The 17,789-nt window shown below is 49.5% G+C and overlaps 1 pseudogene; it reads left to right on the forward strand.

Moving 5' to 3' along the window:
* The first annotated feature begins 742 nt into the window (after window positions 1-742).
* LOC144137935 (cyclin-dependent kinase 17 pseudogene) lies at window positions 743-16,925 on the forward strand (annotated as a pseudogene).
* The last annotated feature ends 864 nt before the right edge of the window (window positions 16,926-17,789 follow it).

Raw genomic sequence — 17,789 nt, forward strand, 5'->3', positions numbered from 1 at the left:
TTGATTTTTCTGGAGGGAACCAATGACCCTATCTTTTCACGAGAATTTAAAGTGTTTGTCGTGAATTTTAGGTGTTAAAAATGTAAAGAAACATTGTAACAATTTAAGTTCCAATGTATTGCGTGAAATTACGAGTTTTGGATTCTCATTATTACGAGGGAACATTGGCAGCAGCACTCCTCAATAGAATTCATGTCACGATACAATCCCGTGAAAGCCGGCTTCTGTTCTCTATCTTGCATGTTCCATCTAGTCTGTGGACGGCTCCATCTGCGTTTGCTTTTACGTGCAAATGGTGGACGTGTACATAGTTCATCCTGCCTTGCAGCAACACTTGCCGAGATAATTTCAGCTGATACTTTTGCTGACAAAGCAGGAGATGCAGGCAACATTAAATCAATTTTGAAATCAAACAACCTCACCAAAACACCAAGAAAAAAGAAAAACCTCTAAATACCAACTATGAAATAAAAAATAAAGCTGGGGGAACCTTCATGAACACATAGCACCTATCTAAATGTGCATTAATGTTCTTGGGTATTCGGCAATAACAAAATTTTGCATTGTGTTGAGGAAGTTATAAATAATCCCAGATAAAACATAAGATGGGGACCTTGAAAATGTGTTTCCTGGTCCTTGAAAGTCCTTGAATTTTTGCTTTTGAAGCCTGTACGAACCCTGTACGAACGAGATTTGAAGCCTGTAGGAACGAGATCCTCAGCGCGCCCCAGAACTAAGTTCTGGGGCGCGCTGAGGATCTCGTTCAACATGTCGCTCGCTTCATACGTGCTGCATTTTTCGAAAGATGACTAATAAAGATGGAGCTGAAATAGTGTATGAACATATTAATTGTCGGGTAGACAGAGACAGATAGCAAACAGAAAAATGATATTTTCGGATGGTACAGCCATTATTTTACTGATATTTTTGTCTCTGGAGGATTAAGTGAAGAAAAAAATGTGGGCGCATTTTTTTGTTCAAGTGCTCGCTTCGATACCATTAATTTCCAAAAAAATTTCACCTGCTTACTCGTTAATTTCAGACAAAAGGATAAACAGCTGGGGGGCCGGCCACGCTGTCTGGGCGCTTGTATAGTACAGTCTACAATTTTAAAACTGCATACCGATGCGGAGTTTGAACAGCGTGGGCAAAACTAGGCCGAAATGCGGAGGAGAGAGAGGGGGGGATGCACCACCCGGGAAAATTTCGGTGCCCATGATCCAAGTAGGTCAGCGCGCAAAGCCCGCAGCAGCCTGCGGCAGCACAAAAGGTTTTGCGTCCGCCGTGGCAGAGCTGGTTTTATCAGCTACGGACCAAGACGGACTGGCATGGTGATTAACAAGGTGTAGAAGCGCCGCCCAGAGAACGCTAGACACTGTCAACTATTTTGCATAGTTTCTGGGAAGCGGCGCTGGCTGGCGGACACGAAAGCACCCAGAAAGGCTATGGAGCGGGAAAGGGTAGGAGAGAGCAACAGAGATGTTTCTCTCACGCGTTACGCAATCTCGATACAGGCGGCGTTGGTCTGGGTCGTTGAAGAGGGCTAGGTTGGGCTGATCCATGAGGTTCGCCCGCACCCTGCCTCTCTTTGAGCAGAATTTGTAGCCCCATATTGAGTGAGGCATGTTGAAATCTCCTAATGTAAATAGGGGTCAGCTGCCCGCCTTTCCCTTGCTGTAACGTGCGCTTTATGTCTGTCTAGGTCCTTCTTGGAGGGCCAGTAGTATGCGTTCAGCAAAAAGATGTTGTCTTTGCTTCCTATGCTTCTGCTGTGAATTTCCAAGAGAACATGTTTACACCCTCTCGGGCTGGTCATGTGTTGCGTTGCAGCTATGTTTCTTCGGACTAGGATTGCAGTGCTTTTCTCTCTGGGATTGTCGTGTGTGATGAACCCCGGGAGTTTGGGTCGCGAGTTCGTTTCTTGTTATGCGAGGATATCTGGCTTGTGTTCCGCATTATCTGTGTATTGCTGCAGTTCTCCGATTTTGTCCTTGATTTCTTAACAGTTCAAGTGGACTAAGGTTGTATCTTCCTTCTTATTTTTAGGCCTGTCCTCAGTCTTGGCTCAGGTTGGCGATCGTGGGACATTTTACCATACGCTGTTTTCCATACGGGGCTTCCTTTTTGGCTTTCTGAGTGGTTAGTATGAGCTGGTTGGCATTAGCTTCTAGCGCATTGAACTTGGCTATCCTGGTAAGCTTTGTGACCTCGCTGATAAGCTTTGTGACCATCGCGGTGAGGTCTTGAATGGGCTTGACCCACACTGACTGCTCAGACAGACTTGATTCAATTTTCTCTGCTGCCTCAATAGCCGTTGCCGGGGTCTCTGGCTGAGTGTCCCTCTTGGTAATGTCTCGGGTCCACGACCAGCATCGGAGGGTTTTGGTTGGAGTACGTTGGGTAGGCCTAGGGTTTTGCTGACGTGGCCTGGACTTGCGTTCACCGGTGATGCGCCAGCCCAGGGACTAGGTTACCTCTTTCGGGGTGAATATCCACCCCCTCTACTTCAGCACCTACAGAAGTGGCGACGATGAAGGTGGAATTCAGAGTAATGTCGGTTCCAGCAGCATCTGCTCGTTGAGGGAGCGGCGGCTAGGACCAGCGGTCAACGGAGCACGCCTTGGCTTGGCTTGACTCGGTTCGAGTGGGCACAAAATTTTACCTTAAAGTCAAAAATGGTCCTGTACCTCGAAGGTGGTTATCCTCGTGGTCCTGACTACCCCATGGAAAACTTGGTGCAAGAATTTTTGGAACACGAGGTTATAATCCGGCGCAATCATCGAAAAACTGCGAAGCCAATATGAAGCGATCTCCACTGATCTCCTTGATGATCCAACCCTGCCCTATTTGAGGCATACCCTCTTTGTACGGGGCGGTTCTTTTTCCCTCTGTGCAGCAGCGTCGCCTTGCATGAATGAACAAGCTTAGTCACCGTTACTTGGCTATTAGTGGCTGAGGTAAGCTGCAGATAGATGCACATGGTCTACCTTTAGGTAAGGTTTCAAAACCTCACGTGTGTCTAAACCTGTAAGACGTGGTCACTATCAATCATCCAACATGCCCCATGGCTTGACGTCGATAAGTAAGCGAAAAGGAAGCCCCGACAGCTGCTCTTCTTTGTACCAATTACACTCTGGAAATCAATTATTGCTGCAAAAACATCCTGTGGCATGCCCCTTGCTTTCTTTGCAACAAGTGCAGGAAAACGTCAACACTTTGGGCTACTGCCACAATGTATAAAACTTCGTTAATCTCACAGAGGTGATCTGACGCCTGCCACATCAATTGAACAATCTTCCCTACATTCATGCCTCAAGTATTTTGGTGCTTCTTGTTCTAGGACAGATAGTTATTTCCAGCACTCTGTCACAGACAGGCTGGCTGTATAGCCAAACATGGTCGGATTTGAATTCCGGGCCCGTCTGGCATGCCAAAGTGTTCCCTTTTTCCAACCGTCCATCAGGATCTTGTTGGCAACATGGTGGCAGAACATGCTGTCACAGTCACAAAGACTATGTCACGCAGACTCTGTTCGGCTGCCAGGAAGTCAGCGGATCTGCGACAATGCCGCTCGCATGCCAACGCTTTTTGAACCGCATTTAGCTTTTGCGGCTTTTGCTTTGCTGCTAAGCTTTCGGAGGGCAATACCTAGTCGCAGCATGAGGAAGGCAGAAGTCAAACGCTTGTCCAGATCGTGGCACGGGGGAAAGTTTTCTGGCAGTGTGTGGGACTGCAGGGCAGTCCCTGCCCTGCAGTCTGCCCTGGGGGTGGTCAAGATCTGACTCTCATACGTGCAGAAGACGTTGCCTGCGTGTTGCAACAGCTTTACAACATGGCGCGATGGGCGAACCAAAGGGCTTGGGTCTGCTTGTGCCCGGTACGACTTCATGGCCAACAGGTGGTCGTTCTCGTCTACCTTGTCAGCCTGCAAGTACTCCTTGCACGTGTTGCATAGCTTAAACTTTTTGGCGACGCTGTGAGTGATGTATCAAGCCAGGTAAACGAGCGACTGCATCTTTACAAATCAAGGGCCGTGGCTTCGTCCTCCAAAAGGCACCCGTCAAGAAGGTTTGACGCCTCAGCACCCTCCTCGCGGGCAGCCTTCTTCCACAAACTCGAGCAACTGCGTCCATTCGTCCACAGCATAGCTCCCCTTGCTTGGCCTGAAGAACTGGCTTACCATGATCAGGCGCAGGGTGATCTTGAACTCCAAGGCCCTTGGCACCGGGTTCTTAGAACGCACACACGAAAAAAGGTTCTCTAGTGCGTCTCGGGTGAACCGGCAGAGCAGTACAAACAGAAAGTTGTACACGTTCAGGAGCTCGTGCTGGATCAGGAGGGCACTTGTCGTTGAGATGAGCACCCCATTCTGCACAGGTTTGAAGCAGTCCCGGTCAGTGGAAATGGCCTTGATGGAGAGGCTCGAAAACATCACCATGAATTCTTCCAGGAAGGCCACGGCTTCATCATGGCTTCTCTCCTTGAAATTGCTCATGGCGGTTCCTATGTAGCGAGACGTCATCAGTGTGAACCACTTAAAAACTTGCTCAAGAAACCACGCTGTGGTTAGGGTTTCTTCAAGAAGCAAGCCTAAGTACAATCTTCCCTACATTCATGCCTCAAGTATTTTTGTGCTTCTTGTTCTAGGACAGATAGTTATTTCCAGCACTTTGTCACAGACAGGCTGGTTGTATAGCCAAACATGGTCGGATTTGAATTCCGGGCCCGTCTGGCGTGTCAAAGTGTTCCCTTTTGCCATAAACGATTGACCGTCCTTGATCAGTTCCTGAAAATTTTGCGTAGGGTCTGTTAGGAGGAGGGTACCTAGGAGCATGACAAAGGAAATGAAGTTGGTGACACACTGTAGTCTATGCAGTTTGTCTCTTTGGTGCTTGTACAAGGGCGGGCGATCTAGAGACCACTAACCTTATTGCCCGAGTTCATAGTACCGTATTCTCATGATCCAAACGCACCCCCCAATTGTAACGCGCAATTAAGTTTACTGGTGTAAATTTGAGAAATAATATGGTGCCGATTCTACCACGCAGACATTCGAATACTTGCAAAAAGACTGGAAGCAGTATACGGATGACTGTGGAAAGTTCCTCTGAATGAATACTGTAAAGTGCTTCCTGTTCCAGCTGCTGCGGAGCGTAGCGTACTGCCACGGCCGGCGCATCCTGCAGCACCGGGACCTGAGGCCCCAGAACCTGCGCATCAACGAGTGCGGGGAGCTCAAGCTGGCCGACTTTGGCCTCGCCCGCGCAAAGTCCGTGCCCATCAAGACCTTCTCCAACGAGGTGGTCACCCTCTGGTACCGGCCGCCCGACGTCCTCCTGGACTCCACCGACTACTCCACCTCCATCGACATGTGGGATGCATCTTCTATGAGATGGCGAGCAGGCGACTCCTGTTCCCGGGCTCGACGGTGGAGGACGAGCTGCACCTGATCTTCCGCACGCTGGACACCTCAATGGAGGGCACCTGGCCGGGCATCGAGTTGCGTTCCGAGTTGCTGGCCTACCGCTTTCCCCGCTACACCCCCGAGAACCTCGGGACCAAGGTGCCCCGCATCGGGGCCCCCAGCACGACCCTGCTGCTCGAGTTCCTCAGGTTTGAATCAAAGACGACGATCTCAGCATCGGAGGCAATGAGGCATTCTTATTTTGACAGCTTGGGGCCAAACATCCACAAACTTCCAGACACTGCTTCAACCTTCACAATACCCGGTGTGCAGCTGAGTCGAGCAGCAAGTTAGCACCGGTACTTTAAAAATAGGTCTTTGGAGTGACCCCAACGCCCTGTCGCTGTAGCCAAAGGCGTCCGCTGGCCTCCCCTTGACCACACAACGGCGTTCCTCTGGCCTCACGGTCTGGTTGTCCGGCCCCACCGGCGGCACGTCGGCCCCGTTGAGGTTGTCGTTCTTGGTGTCCAGGTCTTCCATCGGGCACCATTTAAAATGCAGAGCATTTCAGTAACTCACGATGTCACCCGCGTTGTCCCGTCGTGGTCCGCACCGTCGTCGTCCGCACCCCTCCCCCTACACTATATAAAAGAAAATACTATCCGGCGCCAGGTTTCGATCCCTCGACCCTGCGGGCGGAACGCAATGTACATGGTGCTCTACCCACTGCGCCACAAAGCCAACACAGAATGGGACGCTACGAACGCGCCTTATATCGTTGACTCATTCAAATTACTGCTGACGAGCGCTCTCTCGTCAGCAGTTGCCACAAGTGCAACAACATTAACGTAACGCAAACTACTTAACGTCGTGCGCCCCCGGAAATGCTCTGCATTTGATCGTGCCCCTCGCGAGGGGGATGTTTCACTGCGTCTTCTCTCGGTCGCGGGACCCGTAGCACCATCTGGCGGAGGCGCGGCACAACTCGTAGCACTTTCTTCGAAAAAGCACCTCGAAAGCGCGGCAAATATGAAATAGGGATGACGCGCTTTCGAGGCAATCCGCCGACGCGGCTGCTTTGTGTACAGACTTTTCGAGGACCCTGGGGGGGGAACTTCGACCTGATCTTCTGGGAAGTCATCGAGCATGGCCTCGATTTCTGCAAGATCTTCCATCTCCTGAACGGCCGCAGCGTCATGATCGTGCGGTGGAGGCTGCTGCTCGTGTCCCGGTCCTCTGCCGCCTGGTCCCAACGGATGGTTGCCAGGTCCTCCTGGCGGGCCTCTCGGTGGCGGAGCTCCACCTCCTCCTCCGCCGGCGCCTCCTCCAGGGGGTGCTCCGTCTCCGGGTGGGTTTGGTGGGGGAGAGTTATCTTCGTCGATGTTCTTTTCCCCGGGGCTTCTCCTCCAAGCCGCAGCAGCGCTGAGGATCTGACCCCGGGTATCCTCAACCGACAAACTCAGCTTCCAATGCAAAAACTATACATTTATTTACAAGCCGGCGGGCGGCTCGGAAACAGTGCTCGGGCGGAGCCCAAAGACGACGACCCGCGAGCTGCGGCGTCCCGATGTCGTCTCTCTCTGTTTCATCCTCCCTCCACCCTGCCGCTGGAGCCAGGGAAGAGGGAAAAGCGAGTCCTTCGTTGGGGTCCAACCCCATGTGGTGGCCATTAGCGCATCCGGTGTGAGCAGGCTCGGCGTTTGTCGGAATGCACGGCGTTCGAAAGCCCTGCGCAACACGTGCTTTTTATTTCCGCGCTGCTCGCCCCAGGGCCCACGCCAGTTCGTGCGTCGAAGCGCCCGACAGGGAGGGTTTGCGGGAGCAACAGCAGGCGCGTCGGGCTGGACCACATCCCCGGCAAGCAACAACGCGTTGGCCCTCACGGCAGCCAACAGCCGCTCAGAGGCTCCTGGGTCTGCTACGGCGTCGAGGTCATCGTCATCCCGGTAGTTGGTCAGTAGGGTGTCCAAGGCATTCTTGTGCTGGGGGGCACCGATCCACCCCCTGAAGTTTTGAAGCGCGCTGGCTTCCGCTCCCCCACGACGGATGAATAACTCTTTGGCAACCCACGCTAGGCTCGCGAAGTTGGTTGCTGCGGCAGGGCTCAGGTTCCCCCTGAACCCATAGTATTATACTCTTATTATACTCTTTTTTCCACATTGTACACATCTCTCTTTCCTATCCTTTCCTTTGTTTCTTCAGTGCACCACGCTGAAGGCATTATGCTGTTTGTGGGCACTTATCTAAATAAATAAAATAAATAAAAATAAATCTCTTGCCGCCAACAGCCTCTAACGCAGCAGAGAATTTGGCGAAATCCTCTGGCAACAACACTCCAGCGATCTTATCCCAAGGAAAGTTTGGGAACTCGAGAAGTGCCTTCCTGATAGTGTGGTACTGAGTGAGGCCTGTATCTGCAGCTTGCTCGAGCGTCACTCTCAGACGCACAGAGAGGTTCTGGACATCCGCAATCCAAGTGTTGAACATCTCTGCCAGGTGGTCCACGGGGATGTTCGCCCCGACGTGATTGTACACGTACCTGATTAGGCTCCCCTCCAACTCTATATCTGTTCCCAACTCTTCTCTGAGCTGCGTGGCATCAAGTATCTGGCAAACCACATTTTAATTGATGCACGCAATTTTAACAGGAGGAAAGATGCCTTGTGCTTCATAAACTGCTGTTCCAGATCCTGCTGGCATTAAAACTTAAGCGGGGAGCATTGAAAGCTGATTTGGTTGTTTTAAGCCCCGCTAGTAATGCGCACGCAAATTTTAAGGCTACCTTGAGCTAAAAAAGGAGCGCATTAGGGTCGTGCAAATACGCATTAGGAGTTAAGTTTTTGACTCACCTTCCCGTCTGTTGTGGAAAAAATGGCAGATAATCTGCAAGTGCCTTCGTAACTATTTGACTTGCCTAATAAATAATCGCATATCTGAAATTGGTGGGAAAGAAGGAGCAAGGCTGGCATGTTTCGCTGATGTTTTGTAAAATGGAACAGAAATTGTTTCAAGATGTATGTGCGAGAAATCTGTAACACTTGGGCAAAATGTCGAAGGAGAAATCTTTCTGCCCTCTAGAAACACCAGATAATTTCAAAATGTTTCCGTCCGAGCTGTGACTATACGTATATCTTGGTGGCTGGTTCATCCTGTTTGTGAGTGATATCACAAGCCTTTAGAAAATGCCCATTGTGGCAGTTACGGCCACCTGCCTGAAATAGCAAGCAAGAAGCTCCTGGAAGCTTATAGAAAACAAAATCTGTATGAAGCTTCGGAATGTATTGTAACGAAAATTCATCTAAGACATTCTCTTCCCAAAAGTTCAGTCACAGTTTAATTTGTGAAATATCGAGTTTGTACTCTGAGTGCTTAGTTGCCTTTGCTTTGTGGATCCTTGTGTCACTCATTCTTCATATTTTTCCAGTTCTTGACTCCAATACACGTCCAGGTGTGCTGGCTTCGAACTGCTCCTCTACCCGGTTAAATTCTTCCTCGGTCTTCGTGTAAACCATCCTCTGGAGAAGTTGCAGAGCTTCTTTATGCTGGATAGCAGAGATTTCCACTTTGAGCAGGTTATCTCGCGACGGAATGTTTTCAGCGTGTTGAAGACGCATATATGCACGTTGGTGTACGGGAACCACCTCTTCAGAACATCCCGTCCTGATAAATCCTTATCTGCCCTAGTGCACCTGGTTTCGGTTCAAGAAGGATTGATGTGTTGGAACATTTGGAGCAGCCACTCCAGGCTACTTTCATCCTCTCGTACCAGCATTCCGATGCACACTACATCTATTGAACCATTGGCGGCTTCATTGTAGATAATGTAGACAGGTGTTCGGAGGTCCAGTAGTATGTATGTGGCATCTATTCCCAAGAATTCTGAGTACACTGCCATTGCACTCCTCATTGGCACAGTGGACAGCAGAAGGCCCGGGAACTGGTCGTCATTGATGTGAAAATCGGAACCAGCATTCGAGTGCAATAGGGATTTTACATGAATGCAGTACAGGGTTTTTACTTGATCTGAAATATTATCCTGTTTCAACAGTATTTGTTTCTCACTGATACCTAAATAAGTTGAATTTGCTTTTATTGTTAACAAAAAAAGGCCAAAAAAGGACAACTAAGAAACTCGCCTAGTCAAGGCCAGCATGGCTCGGCAGACAAGAATGATTGGGCTCACCTTTTCAGAGCCTGGTGGTCCAGGGTGTGCCTGGGAGCCTCGGGGAGCTCAGCGACGCTCTTCTTGGCTGGCAGGGGAATGTAGCCTACTCCCCCAAACTTCTTATCGTCCTGATTTATCACTCCAACTTCATCTACGCAAGCCACGGCACGTTTCAGCCTGTTCGCATGCACTAGCCTTCCCTTCGCCTCTTTGTCCTCTGCGTGGTATGAGGGGCCGCGTTCCTTGCACACCACTGTAAGTGGACCGGCCCACCTTGCATGCATCTTACTCGTGGTTCCTGTCCCGAACACAGCTACCGCCTTCCCATGTCAAATTGCGTGGCTTTTGCTTTGCGGTTGTAATAGGCACCGTACTTACTGGTGAGCAGCCCAGGTGAATCTCGGACCACATCAGCGGCATTCATGCATTTTTTTTTTCGTGTGGATCAGTAGATGCCGTGCCAGATGAACCTTTTGCCTAAAGGCTTGACCACAGTAGAGGCATACATGAGCAGCGACAGTAACCACTCTGCTAACCCAGAGTCCTAGCAGCTCCAGGGTCCGGTACCTGTGTGGTGGTTTTGTCGAACTGCCCTCCTGGAGGGTGATGCAGTGTTCGCGTACATTTTCTGCTCGCATTTCCTTGCTGAAGAGCCCTGAGAACGTGGCAAGTAGCCGTCTCGTTGGGGTCGCCTTTTCAGAGCCTGGGTGGTCCAGGGTGTGCCTGAAAGCCTCGGGGAGCTTAGCGACAATCTTTTGAGTCCGTGCGCATGCACTAGCCTTCGCTTGCCGTGTTGGTCCTCTGCGTAATATGATTAGACGCGCTCCTTGCCCATCACTGTAAGTGGACTGGCCCACCTTGCATGCATCTTACTCGTGGTTCCTGTCTCAAACGCGACTACCTATTTTCCCCCGTCAAACTGCTTGTTTTTTGCTTTTGCGGTTGTAATAGGCCGCGTACTTACTTTGGTGGTGACCAGCAACAAGCTTCGTGTCTTCTGCTGCCTTGTGTAAGTTGGCTTGCAACTCTCAAAAACGCCACTGGGCTTTCGCTTAGCGTTTCCGGCACGTCCACTTGTCCCATCCCTTGTGTAGCCTTACGCAACACACGATGTAATCATTGCAACGTCTGGACATCCAAGATTCCAGGATTGCCTGGCATCCAGGATCCGTGCATGCTGCGTAATTAATTGTGAATTACTTGCTCCTGTTCACCGTACGTCTTACTCTGCTACTTGCTCCTGTTCACCGTACGTCTTACTCTGCTCCTTCGATAACTCGTCGGCCTTACATGTCGACGGCCTTTTCAAGAGTTAAATATTCAGGCAGCAGTTTTTTTGTTGGAGCTTCGTATTCGAAGTTCTGTATATAATGCATTCTGTAACGTTAGGGGCTGCCAAATGGCCAAATTTGCTGCACGTCTGAACTTTCAGCAACATATCCTGGTAAAACTGCCGTACAGCTCGCAGCAAGCCAGCAAAAGGCGAACCGGGTGTTGGTTTCATTTTTCTTTGGCGAACAGTAGTGAAATTTTTTAGCACTGTGTCTTAACGTGTCAGGCCTTCTTGTCAGAACGTGTTGTATACATCAACACCAGCTACAAGCAAGAGTATTGCAGTTGCCGTGTGCTGCTTCTTGCTTCCATCATAAAGATTTGCTGGCATTGCTTGAAATGCCTCCAGTTCATTGCAATGTCTATGGCACACTGAGGGTATTTGAGCTTTCAGTCCTTTCATCATCTTGGTGTGTTATTATGTGCCAGTTATGTGGCACAGTTCCTTGCTAGTAAATGGTGTTTGCAGATTAACCAATGCCCACTGCATGTCACCACCACTAAGTCAATGGTTGCAAAGTCCTTGTCACCCGTTATTCTCACAAATTTAAGAGACAGCTTAGTTAGGAAAATCCTGAAAACTTTCCATGTATGTATTGCCCTTTCGACATGCATGCATACCCAAGAGTTTCCTAGACATAGTAACCTGAGCACCTGGTAGCTGTGCACGCTTCTTGGTCTGTGATGGTATCAGTAGTGTTGCACCTCGTGCAGCAAACATGTCGTTGCATTGAAATCCTCGGTCAACCAGGAAAACGTCCCCTTGCTCGACCTCGTCCCAAAAGCCACTATGCAGAGTGACTTCCTTGTATGTTCTTCCTCCTCACGCCTTCGACACAAATGTTATGGCTCATGAAGGCGATATCAGTACAAGTAGCTTCACCATATTGTGGTGTTTGTAGTTTGAGTACGTCTGGCTCCTTGCAGTCATTAGTGTAGGCCTTTGTATGAATATCTCCGTGCAGTCAATGCTTCCTGTGACACTGTCAAAGAGAGTGTTCTGAAATGCAACTGGTCGGTTGGCTTCAAGTGTTCTCTGAGATGGCCGGACAACGAACCGCTTCATGTTGGCAGCCAGTACGTCAAGCCACGCAGGAAAAATGTCGCTCACTGTGATGAGTTTGGGCTATTTTTTTCCCACTTTGGCTGACAGGAAATTTAATTCAAGAATTCTGTTTGTTCCAATGATTTCGCTTAAACATGGGTATCACCAGCCGTTCATAGCATGATGCAAACAGAAGGGATTAATGCGAGTCAGCACGTTGTTTAGAAGTGACTGCTGCGCAAATTGCACTTAATGATGGGGACGAGATGCGTCTCATTCAGAGTAATTTTCAGTTTTTTTTTCACGGTTTTTTTTTTCTGAGTAAACCTTGGCTGTTCTTTGTTTGCTTGCATGCATGGCTACACATTCGGAGGTTGTAGGTTTACATGGAAAGTAAACACACAGCTGTTAAAAGACGGGGACACACCATATTATTTAGGATACGTGAGTACTGGGTTCATACCTTGAATTTTATTTATACTCTAAAAAAGAATGATTTTACATGGTGTCGTCCTCTTGAAGGCAATAATTCCTTCTATCCTTGTTTGCACATTGCCAGCAATCACAGCATAGGCCTCTCTGCACTCCCTCCCATCATGCTGCAAACCTGTAATGTTGAAAAGCAACAAAATACAAGGTATTTTTAGCGATGAGTTTATCATTGATTTGACAAAGAAACAGCATGAGTTGCTAACGCATTTTGCTACAAAAGGCGCTGAAACAGGGCAGATGTTTCAGGCAGTATTTCTGCGGACCTTTAGAGCACCTTCTGTAAAAGCTCAGTAGTCATGTATAGGATGCACGCCAACAGTGGGACCTCTGTGGACCCAATTGTATGCCTGAAAGAGCTTTAATGCTGTACATTTTTACACATATATACGTTAAGACCAATCCACATCTGGCTTGATGAACACGTAGCTGTCAGTGCAGGCACCACCCCTCCCAGGTAGAGACATGGCCACGATGCTTTTGGCAAAGCTTTAAATTTGGAACAATAAACTAACGCTATAAAGTTTGGCAGTGGTTCCTCTCACGGTAGCTGAAGGTTCGCATGCTCCAGGTCTGCCGCTGCCTTGTTTGTTTCGCGTTCTGCTACCCTCTCAGCTCTCATGCGATCTTGCTGTGCCCTCACCCATTCCCGGAGCTCAGAGTCCCTGAGACCCAGTTGGGTACCAAGCGTGACTAGTTCTTCCAGATCCATGTCGCGCCTCACACTCTCCAATCGTCCTGCTGGTGACGTTAGCTCTCGGGTTACGTTAATGAAGTGTCCTGTCGCGGACGCCAGTTGGGATGGAATACAGGCTCCTACGATACCCAGCGTTACAGATGGGAGAATGAGACAGGGCACCGGAACATGGAAAAGAACTGAAGATGGGCAGAAACACGCCAAGTCGAAAGGCGAAGGGAGAAAACTAATCAGGGTTGCCAACTGATAGCGAAACCAACTCAAAAAAAAAAAAAAACGAGTCCTGTGACAAGTGTGTGGCGCCCCCCAACCGTGATATTCGTTGGCCGCTAAGTTGAGTGGCCCCACCAGGCTCGGTGGGCAACATTGTGGGTGGCCGGGCAATAAACACCGACGATACAGTGTACTAGAAGGGGCAGTGCAGCGGCCGCCGCTCCCCGCGTGACTCCCGCAACGTCGCCAGTAGCGGCGGCGCTGTGATCAACCGATCTTCCTAGCGGGCGGGCGAAGCGTTCGCGGTGCACGGCGGAGCGCGCCCGTGCGATGTCTTTCGCGCACTCCAAAGTTACCGTTTTCAACAGTTTTATTTATATTCTCTGGTTACAACCAGAGAATATAAATAAATATAAATAGATATAAATAAATATAAATATAAATATATATATACAGAGAATATAAATATAAATAAATAATATAATATAAATATAAATTTATATTCTCTGGTTACAACCATTTATATTCTCTGGTTACAAAATTATATACCTCTACCGGAGAGCCACAGCGCTCGCTGAAACATGCACGGCGCCGAGCGCGCCAAGCTGCATCCGCCATAATAAACGAAGTAAAATTGGAAGCAAATAATAGCCCCGCAATTCATTCTAATTCTTTCATCAAATGAAACACTTACAACGCAAGCTACCCACAGTTTGTTGCATATTTTTAAGGCCAGCCTGGAGAATCCAAACATTGCGTGAATAAAAGCACAGAAGAATTAGTGGTAAGACCTGCAGGAAATCGTCAACTATGCACATGAGGGCGTGGGGCATGTATTCACGGAATAAGGAAGTTAGTCTTGCATGAATCCACAAAATCATTTTATTCTCAAGAGCTTGGCAGAAAAAAGCAATCAACACAAACACCGAAGCAGAAAATATGCTAGGCAAAATGAAACAAATAGCAAAGTGACTACTCCATTCAAAAATCATGTTTTAGACAGCATGTTCGCAATTTTACACCACAATAATCACGAAAGTTGTGTATAGTACTGATATGTTAACAACAATGCATAGTAAAAAAAATGTTCATATACATATTACAATTACAGAAAATTGATACGAAACATGTTCACTTCCATTAGTTAACAGTTTAAAGCTTCAGTAGCTGCACCTGTACACAAGTGCAGTGCGTCCGCTTGATTTACAGCTTCTACATCCCGCATCGTAACCACTGCCGCTTCTGCTGCAAGTTTCCGTAGTACAAACGTTCTCGAGTGGGAAACACCGTTGCTGTTTACAGTAAGAAATACTGCCTCTTCTACAGTCACATCCCCTGTGCCGGCGTCCAGTGAGAGCAAGACGTAAAACACGCTCCCTGGGCGCCTTGCATCTCATGAAAAGTCCCCTACTGGTTGGGCGGGTTGGGCAATGCCGCTCCTCTCAATGACGCACCTGTCAGAGCGGCTCCGTCACTTGTCGCCGGCTTGTCAACATATGCTCGTCTGCAGAACTCAGTAGTGCATTTTTTTCACGGCAGGACATCCTCTTCGGGTTTCCTCTTTTTGTCGTTTCTTTTTGAAGGCAAGCGTTTACTTAAACATGGAGCAACGTTCGGTAGAATCGTTGAACAGCGCCCGGTGCAAGGGTCGGGCTCCCGCGCGCAATGCGCGCCTCTGTGCCGTTAATATGATGAACATAGTCCTTGACAATGAACATACAATAGTCCTTGGCAATGAACATACTCCTTCTCAAAGTGTAACTCACAAATAGCACAATCCGGCGTGAGCCTCCTGTCGCTTCTGCGAAGGTTGCGTTCCTACGCTTCTTCTCCCCGAGTCAGCGGGCGCTTTAAAAACTTTAAACGACAATTTCTGCGCTTGCTTGATTCGGGAGTACCCTGTGTTGCATCTAGGTGCGAAGCACTGATTCAGGCGTTGCTTCTGCGCCATTTGTGAGCCGTAGTAGCTCACATTCACAAGCAAGGCTGCGAAACGCCGGTTCGGCAGATTGGGCGAACGGAAGATTGGACGACTGCAGCGCCGCCGCTCCGTTCGCCACCAGCGGTGCCGGCGTACGTATGCGCCGCCGCCTCCGCCCGCTACACTGCCCCTTCTAGTACACTGTACCGACGAGCACGGCTGCTCTCAGTCAGGCTTCCCTATAGGCGGCGCAAAAATCGACGCCCCACGTGACCAACCTACAGCGCAGTTTTCGACCATCAAGTCCACCAGACGGCGCAACCGAAAGGTTACTTTTGGTAGAGAATACAAAACATTCATTCCGTGACTCGGAGAGCCAACAAAGGTTCGCTTACAATGTGTTGTTTAGAAATATTATCAAGTTCCGCATCAAACATCCGTTGAGCAAAAATGTACGCAACTCTTTACGAACAACCGACTGGTGCACCACCTCGCTTCTGAATTCGCAACCACAAGCCGCGAATTCAAATTGAAACCGCTGCAACGGCCCACCGTTTCTATGTGCGCGGAGCACTGGTTTCGTGACTGTTATTGCTGTTATGTGCTTTTGCGTCCATCAGTTGTTGAGAGGACTGGGAAAACACAGGAATTGAGTGCTTATGGAGTGGGAAATTCCGCACCGGAAGACAGCTGTCGAGGCCAGAATATTTGATTCTTCCAACAGAAGGTGAGTGTTATGCACTCCGCTACGGGCAGCAGAATATTGGAAGCAATGTGCCCTTTGTTCGAAATCTTAGCGCAAGTGAACGAGTTATGGACAAAAAAATGTCATGAAAGCGATGTACAATTGCAGCGATCGAAATGAAATGCTGAGCTGCCCTCTGTAAACTTGCGGATGTCAATAAACGATTTGTTCTCACTTGCTGCTCACTGTGGTCTGTGCCAGTCGAGGCCATCTGGTCACCTGGCGTAACATCACTTCACTAGAGCGGCGCAAGTAAACGCGTCCAGCGTGCCAGCCAGGAACCAGCAGGAGCAGCCACGGCCGGATTTGACGCTCCTTTCGCGCGCGGGAGGAGGAGAGTCGAGTCCGGCCGTGGAGCACCGAGCCGGCGGCCGCCGTGCGAGGGCAGCCATGTTGTTAAGGAGCTCAAGCGGCCTATGCAAAAAGCATCCGCCATGTTCACAAAGGCGTGTTTACAGCGCCATCAAGCGGGCGTCCTCGGTAGTTCACGACGCCGCCACTACGCTTTTTCTGGCAGTACGGCAAAGCTAGACTAGAGTTCCTGTATATGCTCCCTACGGGAGCAAGAGTTGCGCATAGGTCCGCCATCTTTACCGCCGAGCATCCAAAGCAGCGTGGGAAAGCCAACCGTCGGGCTTGAAGGAGTCGTGCGCACCGCGCGAGGGCAGCGTAAGCGCGCCCCGACGTCGCTGCTTTTTTTAAATGCACAGCATTTCTTTAACTCACGATGTCACCCGGCGTTGGCGTGCCTCGGCGTCCGCAACAGTCGTTCCAGGTGCGCCCTCTCCCCCACTCCTCTCCCGCATCACGCTACCCTCCTCGCTGTCAACGACAGGTCCGCATCCCTCCCCCTACACTATATAAAAAAATAATACTCACCGGCGCCTGGTTTCGATCCCATGACCCTGCGGGCGGAACGCAAGGTACTGTCGGGAGCAAAAGTCTGGATTCCACGCGAGCGGCGGCCGAAATGCATTGCAGCGCCACCCTGCGAAAGCTCGCCTGCTGTCGAGACACCGGCTGTAGGGCCTATCTTAACTGCACGCATGTTCGTTTGCTCGCACGAGTCTGATACGCTTTTTGTTCACGGAAAGACCGAACGGTGTCGCTTCGGCCGTGTCTAGCATTTACGACTGGGCAATTCCGTCGGCGTGTAGCATTTGCGATACGGTCTCAGTGAGTGGCAGTAAGCGGCCACTGATGCGTTGAACGGGTAGTTTTTCGTCACTCTTTATCAGCGTTGCACATCGAAAGTAGTTGCTATCTGCGACTGCACCGCAAAACAATAACCTCAAACTGGTTTAAGGAAGCGTGTCGCTTCGCGACTGCTTTTATCGAATGAATGCTTTTCAACTGAGAAATTATCGTAGGCATTTTTTCGTTCTGGTCGCAACGTAGGAAAACTGAAGCTTGAAAGAAAAGAATTTTAGTGGGCGCATCAAGTGGAACAGAAAAACTGTGTGGCTTTCATTCCGGTGTCTCCTAGTTAAAAAAAAAAAGAGCGCACAGGGGTCGTAGGTTATTTATTTAAACAAAAATGAAGCAAAAGCATGAAGACTCTGCCACCTTGTTTCGGTAACGGCCCTTAGTAGCGTGTGAGATGTCCATCGCCGGCAATCACCTCGGCTACGCGCCTTGGCATAGACTCGTAAAGTGAAGAAACGAGTCCTCTCGGAGTGCCTCCCATTCTTCTTTTACTGCAGCCCAAAGGGTGTCGGAAGTGGAACTGATGAGATGGCGCCCAGCAAGGCGTTTTTTCATTAGCCCCCACGCACTCT

Source organism: Haemaphysalis longicornis, unplaced genomic scaffold (assembly GCF_048455015.1).
Source record: "Haemaphysalis longicornis isolate Haplotype H1 unplaced genomic scaffold, Haemaphysalis longicornis Haplotype H1 scaffold_5, whole genome shotgun sequence".
NCBI lineage: Eukaryota > Metazoa > Arthropoda > Arachnida > Ixodida > Ixodidae > Haemaphysalis > Haemaphysalis longicornis.